Genomic DNA, 15,596 nt, shown 5'->3' with positions numbered 1-15,596 from the left:
TAACCCAATTGAAAATGAGCTAATGACCTTAACAGACACCTTCTGAAGAAAGATATGCAGATAGCAAATAAAAATATGAAAGATGCTCTACATCATATGTCATCAGGGAAATGCAAATTAAAACAACAATGAAATGCTACCACATGACTGTTAGAATGGCCAAAATGCAGAACACTGGCAAAGCCAAATGACCGCAAGGATGAGGAACATCAGGAGCTCTCATTCACTGATGGTGGAAATGTAAAATGGTAGAGCCACTTTGGAAAATAGTTTGGTAGTTTCTTACAAAAATAAATATGTGTATGTAAAACCATATGATTTGACAATCTCACTCCTTGGTATTTACCCAAAGGAGTTGGAAACTTTATGCTTATACAAAAACCTGCACATAGATGGATACACCTGCTTTATTTGTAAAACCATTGAGGTAATTAAGATGTCCTGCAGTAGGTGAAAGGATAAACTGTGTTACTTCTAGACTATTGAATATTATTTGGCACTCAGAAGAAATGAGCTATCAAGCTATGAAAATACATGGAGGGTAACACTAAGTGAAAGAAGCCAATCTGAAAAGGATAGGTGTTGTATGATTCCAACTATATAACATTCTGGAAAAGGCAAAACTATGGAGACAGTAAAAGGATTAGTGGTTGCTAGAGGTTAGGGGCGAGAGGGAATGGGTGGGGCACAAAGGATTTTTAGGGCAGTGAAAAATACTCTGAATGATAACACAATGATAGATACATGTCATTCTATATTTGTCCAAACGCATAGAATGTAGGGCAAGGTGATGTAAACTATAAATTTTGGGTGCTAGTGATGTGTCAATATAGATTCATAAATTAACAAATGTACCCTCTGGTGGAGGATATTGATAATGGGGGAGGCTATGCATGTGTAGAGGGAGGGGCATATGGGAAATCTCTCTACCTTCTCAATTATGCTGTGAATGTAAAACTTCTAGAAAAAACTAAGTCTTAAAAAAAATGTAGCATTCTGGGTACCTTCCACATAAGCTATTTTATTCCATTTAAGTTGTTTCCTTCCTCACTCAATGTCTAGAATGAAGGTAGAACCAGCCAAGAGTGAACTAAAGCGACAGTAGATTCTTAGGTGATTGCGAAACTTGCTGTGTTTTTTTCTTCCTTCTAATATCTTCTGTAAAATTTCCAGGAAGACTTGCTGTTTCCACTTTTCTCATTTTGGGGTATTTAGACAAATACAGACTCTACCTATAATATTTCCTTACTCATTATTTAATCATTACTTTTTCAAAGTTTTCAAGTCTTAAGCCCTCATGCTTGGCAATTCAATGTAGTTGAAATCAATTCAATAATATATCATTCATGGCTCAGTCAGAAAAGCAGAATCACTCTGATGAATGTTATATACTATATATGAATCTCTATCTATTATCTATCGATCATCGATCTATCGATCTATCTATCTATCTGATGTTTTAGTTTTTTTTTGTTTAAATCTTAAACTCATTCACAGTTCATTTTGGTCTTGGGAGTGGTGAAGGTAGGAATCCAGCTTTAAAATACTAAGTTTTTAAACATTAAGATTTCAGTTCCCTCTTCCACTTATTATAAGATTCAGTAGTTTACAGGGTATTCTGAAAATTATGTTCTAAATGAGAACTTTGTGGCTTTACATTAATCTGTGATAATCTCTCTCAGTTGCACCTTCAACTTCTATTTCCTTTTATACAAAAAGGTACATGTTATTCATCTCTTAATGTCTTTTCACTTTTACCTGTCTTAGATAAGCTTCCTGGAAGTAGACTCCGAGTGGAGAGTTGCCTGCAGAAAGTTTATTGGGTTCTTTTATGAAATACACCTATAATGAAGTGAGTAAGCAAACATAGAGAAAGTAGTTGCAATTGAGGTCTCAGACGTTTCTTTGGGGACCCCTGGAATTGAGATATCCTTTCAGCATCATCCAGATTGAGGCAAGAAGCTTGGCCCTTTATTGGGCACATCAGTCAGTCAATGTTCCTTGAAGGGAGGTGTAATCTTGAGTGAGGCAGCTCCCTGGGGTGAGACACAATCTCCAGTAAGGGTCTCAGCTGTGGTCCATCAGCATATGATATTCCCAGCAGCTGAGGGATTTATGGTTGTCTCTGAAAGGTGCTCTAGGTGGGACACCACATTATCCACTACACTGCCAGATAGAAAGCAGTCGTTCATTAATTTTATTGTCATTCTTACTCTTTGTCCTGATGTAGTCCCACTTTAGAACTCCCATTCTTGTTGGATTTTAATATTGCAATAGGAATTTATGCAACCAATAGTAATTTTTGGCTATGTTAAGGTTAGCTGTCAGTTTCAATGTTTTTTCTTCGTCTCTCTTTGTCCATGTATGAAGAAAGCAAAAATAAATTTGAATATTTTATTTTCTCTCTATATAGATAAGTATATCTCAAATAAATTATTCTGGAATGAAGAATAAGAGGCCCAATGAAGGTCAGTTTCTGGAAATTTGTCAGATTTCCCTGTAAGATAATTTATGCATATATTGAGTATCTTCCTTGGAGCAGTCAGGTGCTTGATGAGGTGGTATAAGGCAAGGACACTCTCCCCAAGGAGCCTGAAATTGTATTAGAATGTAAAGCAGAACTTGCTCAGCTGTATGTGACAGAAAACTAAGTGAAATTGGCTAGGCAAAATATCTATTAACTAATTTAACCAAAAAGTCTATGGCTGGCTGGATTCGGGGATTCAAATAATATCACCTGGATCTAGTATCGCTTCATCTCCCTACTTGGCTTTTATCTATGTCAGCTCTAAACCTCAGACAAGCCCTCCCATGATGACTGAGGTTTCTGCCAGGTTTGCTTCCTCAGCCGTGAAAAATTCAACATTCAGGGCTCCTTTTCATGAACAATTTCAAAACAACATCTGGATCTGACTCTCATTGACTAAAGAATAGAACACGATGATTAATTGCCTTAAGACTCATGCTCAACCGTGAAGCATGTGACGCATGTGCATGGCCTGAGAGTCAGAAAAGAGTGATTTTATTAATGGAAACTGGGACATGATTGCCAAAAGAGAAGAAATGGATGCCAGGTAACAAAAAGAACAAATCGCTTTTAAAAAGATCCAGGCTATCTATTTACATTTTCTTTTGATTGGTATTTATTGAATATCTGTTATATCCCGGGAAGTGTGTTAGATACTGCAACACTGAGGTGAACAAGGTAAAGCGCCTGTTCCCATAGAGCTTGTATTCTGGTGTGCTAGAAACAGAAAACAGATAAAAAAAGTGTTGCTCCAGCTATCAATTTATTGTTTCTTTGAATCCTTATTTCTTTGTCCTGCTTTAAATACCGGAGCTGGATCCTGTGAACATTTATCCTTTGTCCACTGGCAGAATGTTAAGTTTCAAAAGGAGTCATAAGGCCAAGCAATAGTGACAGGAAGATACCTCCTTTCAAAGATCTGATCTGCTGCGCTTCCTCACTAAATATTAAAGGGAGGACCAGATCCTTGAAAGGAAGTGTCCACAGGTTACATTTATTTTTTTCTATTTCTCCTTAATCCAGCTTGAGTAGGACTTTCACTTATAGTATAATAAAATTTAATAAATGCTTGTGAGTAAAGTAGAAACTCTGCTAGGCATGGGAGATGTAGAAGAGAAGACCTACGGTCTCAGTTTATATAATCTTCTAATGGGGAAGGCAGATAATAAATGCATGATTAATGTAATTTCAGATAGTAATAAATGCTTTGAAAAAATTTAGAAAGGTTATTGGAGAAGAAATATGTATGTGTGCATGTGTAAGTGTGTAGAGACAACTTTATTTAGAATGTCAAAGAAAGTCTCTAAGGAATTGACATTGAGATGAGATCTGGGTTGTCAGGGAGCCAGCCATGTGAAAATCTGGGGCATGAGTTTCCCAGTAGGAGAAAATACATTTACAAATTCTCTGAAATCCAAATGAGCTTGTGTTCAAGTCTGTGAAGAAGGTCACAGTGAACAAAATTGGTGGGCTTAGCATGGTCCATTCATGTAGGATCTCTTAGAACTTGCTCAGGAGTTTCAATTTTATTATAATGGTATTAGAAAACCATTGGTGGCTTTATAGCACAAATATAAAAGTTATTTGAGTTATATTCCAAAGCAATACTTTTGTATTGACTGTTATAGCAAGAATGGACTGCTGTGGGATAAGAGGAGAAGCGGTAGGGAAACCAGGTAAAAGTGTATTAATCCACGTGAGATGCTCCTGCTTGGACTAAAGTGGTTATGATGAAGATAGGGGAAGTGGTTGGAAGCAGGATATAGTCTCAGGCAGAGCAAGCAGGACCCCCTGATGGATTGGAAATTTGAGTGGAGGGTGGGAGAGATGAAGAGTGAGTATAAACAACTGGATGAATAGTAGTGCCACTAAAAGAGATGGAGAAGATCTGTCAAAGAAAAGGTTGGCAGTATGGAGGAAGGGATGAGTGGACAGATGTCACAATTTTCATATTGGATATGCTAAGTTTGAACTGTCTCTTATTTATAAAAGAGCAGATTTTGAGTAGACATTGGGCTTGCTAATACAGAGCTTGGAAAAGTGATCTGGACTGGAGATGTGAATGTATATTCTATTTGAAGCCATGAAATATGATGGAATCTCCCAAGGGGCAGGGATAGATATAGAATGGGGATAAGGACAGAGCCCTTCAATATGCCAACATTTAGAATCAGGCATGAAAAGAGGAATCACAGGAAGGATAGAAGTCATCATTATTCAGGTGATATAAAATCTAGGCAATTGTGATATTAAGGGAGTTAAGAAAATAAAGTATTTCACAAGGAAATAATGTGCTCAGCCATGTCCACGAAGGACTAGCTACTGAGAGTCTAGCAAGATGAGGACTGAATTAAATACTGGTTTTCTAAGCTGACTTTAAAAGAGCAGTTACAATGGAGTGGTGGTAGAAACAGGAGCTTACTAGTGGTGGGCTGAAGAGAGGTGGAGAAATCAGAACTTAGAGATAGGGTGTGGACAATTCTTTCAAAGGAGCAGAGAAAACAGGGCAGTCATTAGAAGGGAATACGGAGTCAAGGAAAGGTCACTTGCCATCAAGAGTCCTGAGCAATACTGCATCGTTACCTTCATTATACAGATGAGGGACTTGGGTATCAGAGAATATAACCTGCTCAATGATAGACTGGTAACATGTGGCAGTAAGTTTTGCAATTCAAAGTCAAGGCTTTGTTGCTGAATTCCACACTCTTTCCTACTATATAGTAGGCTCTGCATACAGTATCTAGCACAAATGGTCGATATTATCATAAATAATATTTGTAGACACAATGGGTCATTATATTATTATTGTTGTTACTATTCTGATTTCCAGAAGTCTTGCACAATTTTGCTACAGTGACCATTATAATTGCTGTCCATATAAAGTACAAAAATGGCAGCAAATGACATGTCTCTTCTTAGACTAGAATCTGGAGCACAATGAAGTTAATGATTTAGCTGATGATAGAAATTTTTAAAACTTAGAATTCTCTATTTTTATTATCTTTTCAAGGCATAAAGTTCAAAAGTAATCTTTGGGTTCCAGATGTATAAAGCAAGGTAATTTTTTTCCTAAGAGTCATAAAAGCTGTGTTTTTATCTACTTTCTGGAATTTTATAGTTTTTAATTGTCAACATTATTTGCTATAACTGGTATAGATATACACCAAAATAAGAATTCATGGGATAGTCCTCTTATAATTCATTGCATAGTCACTTGTCATTTGCATTTATATTTTGAATTTGCTCATTAATGACTAACCTTTAAATTCAATGCCCTCTGCGCCTGTTTTCTGAGATACATTTTCTTCCTTGATACCATTAATTTGAATATTTATGACTCTTTCTTTATACCTTTCCTTCACATTATTTGGTTGCATGTAGGTGACCTTGAATTTGTCAGGGATCCTTAACTCTTGTGCGGAATGTTGACTGAATTACTGTGGTCGAACTGCTTTTTGGTCTAAGCATAGCAATAAGCATGAATAAAGTAGAATCTGAATGCTGTCTTGCCACTGATTTCTTTTGTGACACTAGAGAAATTGCTGGCTTGCTCAACTCCCTTCCCCTCTCATGACTGAGCTGGTAATCAACAATTTTCTCTTCCCAGACTATTAGGTTCTGGGCTTTTTGTGATGTGTCAAATGTTGCAATGGTTTATGCTGTTTTTATTTCAGGGGAGGAGTAGCACTTACTAATCTTACAAAAGTGTTGTGAAAATTAATTAGTTAATGTTCACAAATACTTTGAAGATTAAACACCCAGTATAAATGCTTATTATTGTTTTATGCACACCAAGAGCCTAGCTAGGCAGGCGAATATGTTTCCCAGAGATGAAAGGATTATGCAACATAGAAAATTGTGGTTTCGTGCTTTAAGGTTGGCAGACAGGTTACTCAGGATTGCATATGTGGGAATTGCTCTTACCAGAGCACAAAGGTCCCAACAAGGCCTGGAATAAAGCCATCTGTTATAACTAGTGTTGACTTCCAAAGTATTCAAGCCAAGATGAATTTATTGTATGATATTGAGTGTGATGATAAGGTTGATGAGTTTCTCAGGTAGAGATGAAAGCAAAAGGAAGGGTAGTTCCAGGACTCTGAGAAGCTAATACTATTGAAAAACCCTCACAACCCTATTCAGTGATAAGATGGAGTGCTAATTGACTGGAACCAGGCGTGGTCAATCTCAACATGTTCAGCATGACCTCAGCTGAGGTCAGAGCCATTAAGTAGAGTCTGCAAATCTGGAAATGCTATCTTAATCTTGAGCACGGCTAGCGAAGTTTAAATAGGTACAGCTTTTTTGGAGAAGTTGATAACAATGTACCTACAGCATTAAAAGGGTACAAACATTTAAGTCAGCAACTTCTCTCTTAGGAATTCATTATCATTAGGGATATTTACTTGTTTACTTTTAAACAAGTGAAAAACAGGAGCTTACTAGTGGTGGGTTGAAGAGAGGTGGAGAAATCAGGACTTAGAGACAGAGTGTGGACAATTGTTAAAAATTGTAAAAATTTTTAACAATATAAATGTCCAGTAATAAAGGATTGATGAAATAAATTATGGTTTCAGCATAAAGTGAAATATTGTAAAGCCATTAGAGATGAGATTCTAGACAGTTGTTTATTAACAAGAAGAGATACCCAAAGTACATTGTTTAAAAAATATCCAGATAAGAAAAAAAAAATCATGATGAAGAGATTTTGAAGAATTTGAAGTGTATTTTTAATTTTAATTTTAATTTTAATTTGTGAGAGAGGGTCTCACTCTGTCTCCCAGGCTAGATTGCAGTGGGTCAATTTTGGCTCACTGCAACATCTGCCTCCCAGGTTCAAGCAATTCTCATGCCTCAGCCTCTCGAATAGCTGGGATTACAGGTATGTGCCAACACGCCCTGCTAATTTTTGTATTTTTAGTAGAGACAGGGTTTCGCCATATTGGCCAGGCTTGTGTTGAACTCTTGGCCTCAAGTGATCCATGCACCTTAGCCTCCCAAAGTGCTAGGATGATAGGCATGAGCCCCGCCTGAAGTATCTTTTTTTTTTTTTTTTAAAGGAATACCCAGAATTGCCCAGGCTGGACTTGAATTCCTGGATGCAGGCAGCCCTCCCACCTCAGCCTCCTGAGTATCTGGGACTACAGGTGTGTGCCACCATACCTAGCTTTGAAGTATTTTTGTTGTCTTATCTGTTTATCCCTATTTTCTAATTTCTCTACACTGGATGTTTATTGCTATTATAATAAAAACAAAGTTATTTATGAAAAAAAAGACATACCTTCTCATCAGCATTCATGGGGAAGGGAATATACAAAATAATAAGACCGTAAGATTTCTACAAAACCTTTGGAAAAAACCCAGAACAAATATATGGGAGAGAAATGAATGATAAAGTAGTTCAGTTGTCTGATAATTCATCTGGCTTCTTGGCCTTAATGTTTCGTGAAACCTTGGCCCCTGGTTTTGCCCCTGCTGGCCTTCATGACCAACTCTTCCTGGGCTCAGGGTCACAACCCAGTAGGGCCTCTTCTTAGGCCAATATCTACTCTTGTCTCCCATGCAAGTTGAGACTTCAGATACTGGGGATCTACTCTGCACCCACCAGAAGCACAAATAAGCAGTACAGGGGAGTTAGTGCCCTGTGGGAAGAACCTTTGAAGACAAGGTCAATGGATGTAGTCTCCTCCTTTCCTCTCCTGGCCTCACTGTCCTGAGATGCAGTAGCTCGTATGTCTCTCTGAAGACTCTACTGCAAGAATGAGCAGTTGGTACCATTCCACACAAGGAGGCAACCAGCTCTCCTAAGGCACTTGGGCTCTTCCCTCCTCTGCGCCCTTTCCCTTTTATTTCACTACTTCTTCCCTGCATTGCACTCTCCAGTAAAGTGGTAGGGCCCAAGATTTACCTCAAGCTCTGCTTTCTGGGGAGCACCAAGCTTAGGCACATTTTGTGAGACACAGGCAAAAAAGCACTGGATTTCATAGGTACCATTCATTCAATCGAATATCAAATAAAAACTAGCATTTACTGAATGGTTTCTATGTGCCAGATGGTAGATATTATATCATTAAATCTTCATAACAATATTTACATTTATAATTGAAGAAACTTTGGACTAGAGAGATTAACAAACCTACCCAAGGTCCCAGAGCGTGGGGTTTGAACTTAGGTGTGTCTAATACCAAACTTGATTTCCCTCATAGCACAGGGTGTACATGGTTTAAAAACATGATCTAAAGAAGAATCTTAAGAGATATTTCCTGCTTCAAAAATTATATTGTTAGGGTAAGCAGCTACAACTAGGACACATAAAACATCAAGAAAGAATGAAAGAAGGTGTTTAACTAAATGTTAAATTGCATGACACAGACTACAGTTGCTATCAAATTTAGAAATACGAGAGAAAGTCACGAAGCTGAAGGAATGCTTATTGTTAACGCACGTCTGTATAAGAGACCACCTGAGGAGGCTTAGTGTGAGCAACAGGCTGTTTATTCACTTGGGTGCAGGTGGGCTGAGTCCGAGAAAGTAGTCGGCAAAGAGTGGTGGGATTATCATTGGTTCTTATAGGTTTGGGATAGGGGGTGGAGTCAGGAGCAATTTTTTGCAGGCAGGCCATGGATGTTACAAAGTACAAAGCACATTCTCAAGGGCGGAAAGAATGTAACAAAGTACATTCACAAAGGCAGGAAGGGTGTATTGTCACAAGGGCGGGGAGGAATGTTACAAAGTACATTCACAAGGATGGGGAATATCACAAAGTACATTATCTCAAGGGCAGGGGAATGTCACGATGGTTCGACCACCGTGCGGCCAGCTCAGAGGACCTTACACTTATCAGGAAGGATGCTGTACTAAAACTGAATCTTAAAAGATAGAGGAGATAATCTTTTTTTAAAAGATTGAGAAGACAGAGGGAAAAGTGAGTAAAGCCAGAGGTTCATAATTGAGACTACAGAGGAGAAGGTTAGGATGACATGTTTGTGAACTAGAGAAGTCAGAATAAAAGAAACATTACCTGTGTGGGACTTAGTAGGCTCAGTTCCTGGGGAGTTGGATTATCATGGTTCTTGAACACAAGCAGAAGCATTTATGTGTGTTTTGTGGGAAGAAGGAGACATTCAAACCTTCTGAGCAGGAGAAAGATATGATAAATCAGGGGATAGAATGATTATTTAGGGAGGAAGGATGTGAAGACAGGGAGATTTTGTGTTGAAGTCATGAAATACTATAATATTTTGCCTGGTAGATGTTGTAAGGCTATTGTGTTTATAAAGTAAACACATACACAATTCTGATGCAGCAATTATAGAATAGTGTATCATGATTCTTCATTTTATGAAATTATGAGTTAGAAGTCTCTAGAGTCATCTATTCCAAAGATGTAAACTCCTGTAACAGTAACATCATATTTAATATTTCTTATGTGCTGGTCACTGTGCTAAGTTCTTAACATGTCATTGTTCTTTCAAATCCCTTTATTATCTCCTATTTACACTTGAGGAAACTCATGTTGAAAGAAGTTCAGTAAGTCGTTCAAGTTTTGTGGATAATGAACAGTAAGAGTCTGAATTCCAATCTTGATCTGTCTGACTCTGGCTAGAGTCCTCTGTCTCCTGACTCTTTTGGAAGGCATCCTCCCAAAGCCCTTCCCCTAGGAAGGTGCAAGAGTGCCACTTGTTCTTTACACGCATCTACACCAATTACTTAAAATTTAAGAACTTCTCAGGTTATGAGGATCTTAAAATCCTTTGCATCACTGTAGCCGGCTGACAAATTCTCCAGTTAAGTTGACTTGGCATTGAGGGAATTTAATTCAGATCAGTTTCCTATCACTCATAGACTACAGCAAAATTAAATACATACATTTGCCAGCATAGTTATGCTGACATACCTGTTCACGATTAAAAAAATAAAAAGCCAAAAATCCCTATGGGAAAAAAATTCTAGCAATTTGAGATAGGAAGTAGTGACATCTTTTAAGAAAACCAATATGAGTTTTTTCCACAGGGAGAGCTCATTGGACTGACAAAAATAAGTACAAGCAAAACAAGTAAAAATTGGAAATTTTTGAAAAACAGTAAGAACTATTAAGTCCTCCAGTGAGTGCATTTCAGTAGGGTAGGTTTTGTGTTCAAGTAAGCTGGGTGGCAGCCTCCGTGCTGCAATCTGAAGAGTTCTGGAAGATATTTCTCAATCTAATAGACCTGCACATTTATAATTACAGGTGCTTGCAATTTCAGCAATTAGGTATTCCTTTCTGTCTTCAAATAAAGGCTTTGGGGCCGTTCTGAGTTACTTATTAAAATGCAAATACTCCTGGGAAGCATAACACCTTGGATTCTTTTCTGGTAATGTGTGGAAGAAGATTTAATTTAATTCAGTTCATTTCAGTTCACTTGACGTCGATTTAATTCATTTGAGCTCCTACTAAGTGCAAAGCTCTTTGCTGGATCTTCACTGTGGGAGGAAAGGAGAAATTTCAATCTTTCATCAACTTCTTAAAGGGACAGATAGTAAATATGTTTGGCTTTGTGGGCTATATGATCTCTTTTGTAATACTCAACTCTATCATTGTAACCAGAAAGCAACACGTACATCAATGATCGTGGCTATGTTCCAGTAGAAACTTATTTACCAGACAGGCTGTGAGCTGGATGCTGACCCCTGCTCTAGAAGCTGATAATCAGGAAGGGATTTACTTAAGCTTATTCTCTGATGAAATAAAACCCCAAGAGGAATTTGTAGGACATTTGACTTAACTGGAAAATCACTGGAATCACTTGGAAAACCTTCTGAAATAGGCACATATGGGTCACCCGCTCAGGCCCAGAGATTCTCATGGAATTGGTCTGCCGGTATGACCTGGGCACGGGGATTTTCAAAGCTCTCCAGTATTAGGGTTGCTAATACTCAATAAAGTTTGAAAAGCATGGTTGAGGGCAATATCTGGAAATATTGTCAGATGCAATGAGGCTCCAGCAGGCAGTATAGGGCTGGGGAATGGGGATTACAAAGGCTTGCCGTGTGTTTCACTCTTTTGGGAAAAGAACAATTAGGACAGAAATTTTCCCATCACACTGAGGAACTCAAAAGAAGTTTAAGAAAGTTTATTTGCAGAGTTCAGCAACTTGTGATATGTGGTTTTAAAAAATCAGAACAGAGGCCAGGCACAGTGGCTCACGCCTGTAATCCCAGCACTTTGGGAGGCCGAGGCAGGCAGATCACGAGGTCAGGAGATCGAGACCATCCTGGCTAACACGGTGAAACCCCGTCTCTACTAAAAATACAAAAAAATTAGCTGGGCGTGGTGGTGGGCGCCTGTAGTCCCAGGTACTCGGGAGGCTGAGGCAGGAGAAAGGCGTGAGCCTGGGAGGCAGAGCTTGCAGTGAGCCGAGATCGCGTCACTGCACTCTAGCCTGGGCGACAGAGCAACAGACTGTCCGACACCAAAAAAAAAAAAAAAAAAAAAAAATCAGAACAGACTGAACATGGGAAATACGGCAGCCCCAATCCCTTCCGTTGGCCCGGCTCTGGAACACCTGTTTTCAGATGCTCCCTGTGTTAGTTTCCAAGTGCTGCTGTAACAAAGTCCCACGAACTGCAGGACTTAAAACAATGTAACTTTGCTATCTTATGGTTCTGGGGGACAGCAGCCTAAAGTCAGGGTGTCAGCAGGGCCATGATCTCTCAGGTATGGAGGGGAGGATCTCTTCCATCCCTTTCTCCTAGCTTTGGTGGTTACTGGCAGTCAATCCTTAGTGTTCCTTGCCATCTAGATGCAGCGCTCTAATCTCTGCCTCCATCATCACATGCTGTTCTGCTCTATGTGTGCCTGTCTCTGTGTCTTCTCTCCTCTTATAAAGACACCAGTCACCTTGGGTTAAGGGCTCACCCTACTCCACAATGACCTCATTTTAACTTACGTTGAATTAGATCTGCAAAGACTCTACTTCCAAATCAGGTCACATTCACTAGTACTAGGTGTTAGGACTTCAACATACCTTCCTGGAGGACAAAATTCAACCCCAAACACTACTTCATGAGAATTTTCTTTATCCTTGTTTTTGAAGAACAGAAATAACATGTAAAAGGGAAGGAGCTTGAATCCGGAGGCAGAATTTGTGGCTTCATCTGTAAAATGGGACTAAGAATCAGGAAAATGATATTCAGGAGACATGTGAAGATGCTTTTCAAAAGAAAAAGCTCTATAAAACTTAAAGTATGAAATATAAGGGGTACCTAAGTAAATCAATTAAAAATGTGTATATTATGTTATTAGGCAGCCTGGGTTGAATTAAGAAGGAAGCTCAAGGCCACATTCATGGTCTCTGCAGTGGTAGTGAAGTCTTGGTGTACAGGGCTAGTTTTAGCCACAAACCACTAGAGCTCAGGGTGTACCCTAATCACTCCTGGAGAAGAATTGTGCTTTGGAAAGATATTGTCCCTTTAACTTCTAGGAAGCCATAAACGTAGCTTGTTTGTTCTCATTTTGCCAGTTTGTCACAAAGAGGGGTGGCTCCTCCGGATAAATCACCTACCTCCTTATTTTCTCAATGGAAAGAACACCTCCAACCTGCCACTTCAAGCACTGAGTAGACTGAGCACCAAGTGTGGCATCGTAGAAAATTCAGAGAACTCGTGCCTTAAGTTGGGTGAGACATTGTGCCTCAGTGTCGTCTGCTGTAAAATGAAGAAAAGAGACCAATACCAGATATGTGCATGAGAGTTCATTGAAACAAGAGGTAAGCTTCATGGCAAGTGGTTGGTGGTCAATGTGTTAATAAGGCATAGGGACAGAAGATTGGCATTTTAATTGTTTGCAATTCAAAGCCAGCATTAGGATAAGACTGTATTAGCAGAGTTGAAGGAACAAACGATGCCCTGTAGAATGCTAAAATGGCTACTCAAGAAGATCAGTAGTGCTCGGGATGGACAGAAAAAAGTTTTGCCAAGACAGATGAAGTGTCTCTTCGAAGCCCGTGTCCTCACATGTGCAGGATTGAGGGAGGGCCACGGCCCCAGCAGGCAGCCTGAGCTGGATGGCCACAGTCCAGATGGCACTGTGTCTGCCCAGGTGAATACTCACCCAGAGGACTGCCAATAAACAGCAGCAGGCGCCAGCCACAGCCAAAGGCCAGCTTCTAGGGAAACAGGGCGGGTGGATAGAAAGCACTGCTCCATTCTCCCGCTCCTCCCACGACCCGGAGTTTAATTTTCATTTGCAGGGAGTTTCCATTTGGCATACTGACCTTCCTTTAGTGGGAAATACCAATAAAGCTGGGGCCAGCTGGGGCCTTGAGTCTTCCTCTATGGAGAATTTAAAATTACTCCAGGGATCGAGGTGGGCATCCATAGGGCAAAGAAAAGTCTGTTTATTTGTTTTCCCCCCCCTTTCCTCCTTCTCCCAACTTCTTCAGAACTTTTGCCCTCTCTGTCACTTTGTCAGATTGCCAATTGACCTTCCTTTCTCCTCCCACTTGGAGATGGGCTTCCTATCTCACTTCCTATCAGGCAGTGAGGTTGAGGGAGAATGGGTCAGAGGCACAGATTTTGAATTGAAGTGAGAAATGATTCTGTTCAAGGCGATGATGTCTCATTTATTAGCATTTGTGTGTGCGTGTGTGTGTTTGTGTTGGGGATGGTGGTGAGAGTGTTTTCAGGCCCCTTATTAGAATGAATCAAGATTAGAGACTTCCACCCAGGGACAAAAAAAGAGGGCTATCTGGACTATAAATTACCATTAAGCCAGTCTCTCTCCTTAGCCTCCTCCCATCCCACTCTTCCATGTGGGTAAAACCAGGAGTATATTAATTGTGGGGTAATTAAAATGCTGTGGGTGAAAGGGTGAGATTAAAGGTTGGAAAGTTGAATTAGCAGGTGCCTGTTTTAAAATGCAGGTGAGCTGTCAGCCCTGAAGCAATCAAGAAAAGAAAACCAAACTACTACCAACTATGATGCATGTCAATTCTCATCTCCTTGTTTTTTCCTCACATTTGGATGCAAACCCAGCCTAGTTTATAGCAGGACACAGCATGGCAAAAGGGGGCTATTTTGGTTTTCTTTTGTTTTGGAATCCTAAATATGCAACTTTGAATTTGGTAGCCTAAACCTGAAAAGCGAGTAGTTGTCAGTGAGAAGTAAAGTAAAGGTGCCCAGAGTTGATTCAGATCTAAAAATGATTAGGGGTGTTTGCTCTCGGCACAATTCATGACTTGGGAAGATCAGAATATATCTACCTGACTTGCTGGGTGAATCTCTCGTTAAAAGCATTACACAACCATTGTAAAAATTAAAAATCACGTTTTGATTTTTCAAATTTTCATTTAACATCCTAACACAAAATTTTATTCTAAATCAAACTATGAGAAAGGTGCTTGGAAAGGCACCGAGGAAAGAAGGGCCGCAGCAATACAAGAATACCAGAATAACGTGAGAAACAAGACAGATGAGCAGCATCAGAAGTGGAGGGGCATGAGCAAGATGGTCCTACATTTCAGGGGTGGTGAGAATGCTGTTCACTGGAGATCGGGGAAGTCTTCTCAAGAAAGAGGCATTGGGGGTTGGGTGTCAAAGAGGAGAAGTGGAGACTGAGGGGAGCACAGTGGCTTTAAATGAGGAACAGAGATATGAAAAGAACATGGATGGACTCTGTTGTAATAGTCCCATAGTCCGTTTTGGACACAACACAGGCAAAGACAGATTTTCTGTGTCAGTGTTTCTCAGCCCTGGTTGTGCATTATAGAAACACTAGGGAGCTTCTAAAAACCCTAATGCCCAGGCCACATCCTAGATCGACTGAATCAGAAAACCAAGGAGCGGGATCTAGGCACTGGCATTTTGTAATGGTCCCCAGGTGAGTCCAGTGTGCTGGCAAGGTGAGAGACAGCCTGGCTCCAGCTGATCATTACAAATGAGTTCTTGATCTTATTCTCAATTAATGTAACCTGGAAAGAAAAGGTACATTAAAAACAACAACAACAACAACAACAACAAACCAGAAAAAAAAAAAACCAGCCCATTGATCTATTTTCACTAAATTATCTAGAGAACCATTATTAAATAGCTT

Source organism: Mandrillus leucophaeus, unplaced genomic scaffold (assembly GCF_000951045.1).
Source record: "Mandrillus leucophaeus isolate KB7577 unplaced genomic scaffold, Mleu.le_1.0 Scaffold316, whole genome shotgun sequence".
In the NCBI taxonomy this organism is placed as follows: domain Eukaryota; kingdom Metazoa; phylum Chordata; class Mammalia; order Primates; family Cercopithecidae; genus Mandrillus; species Mandrillus leucophaeus.
The sequence above is the reverse complement of the archived record's forward strand: the minus strand, read 5'-3'. Positions refer to the sequence as shown.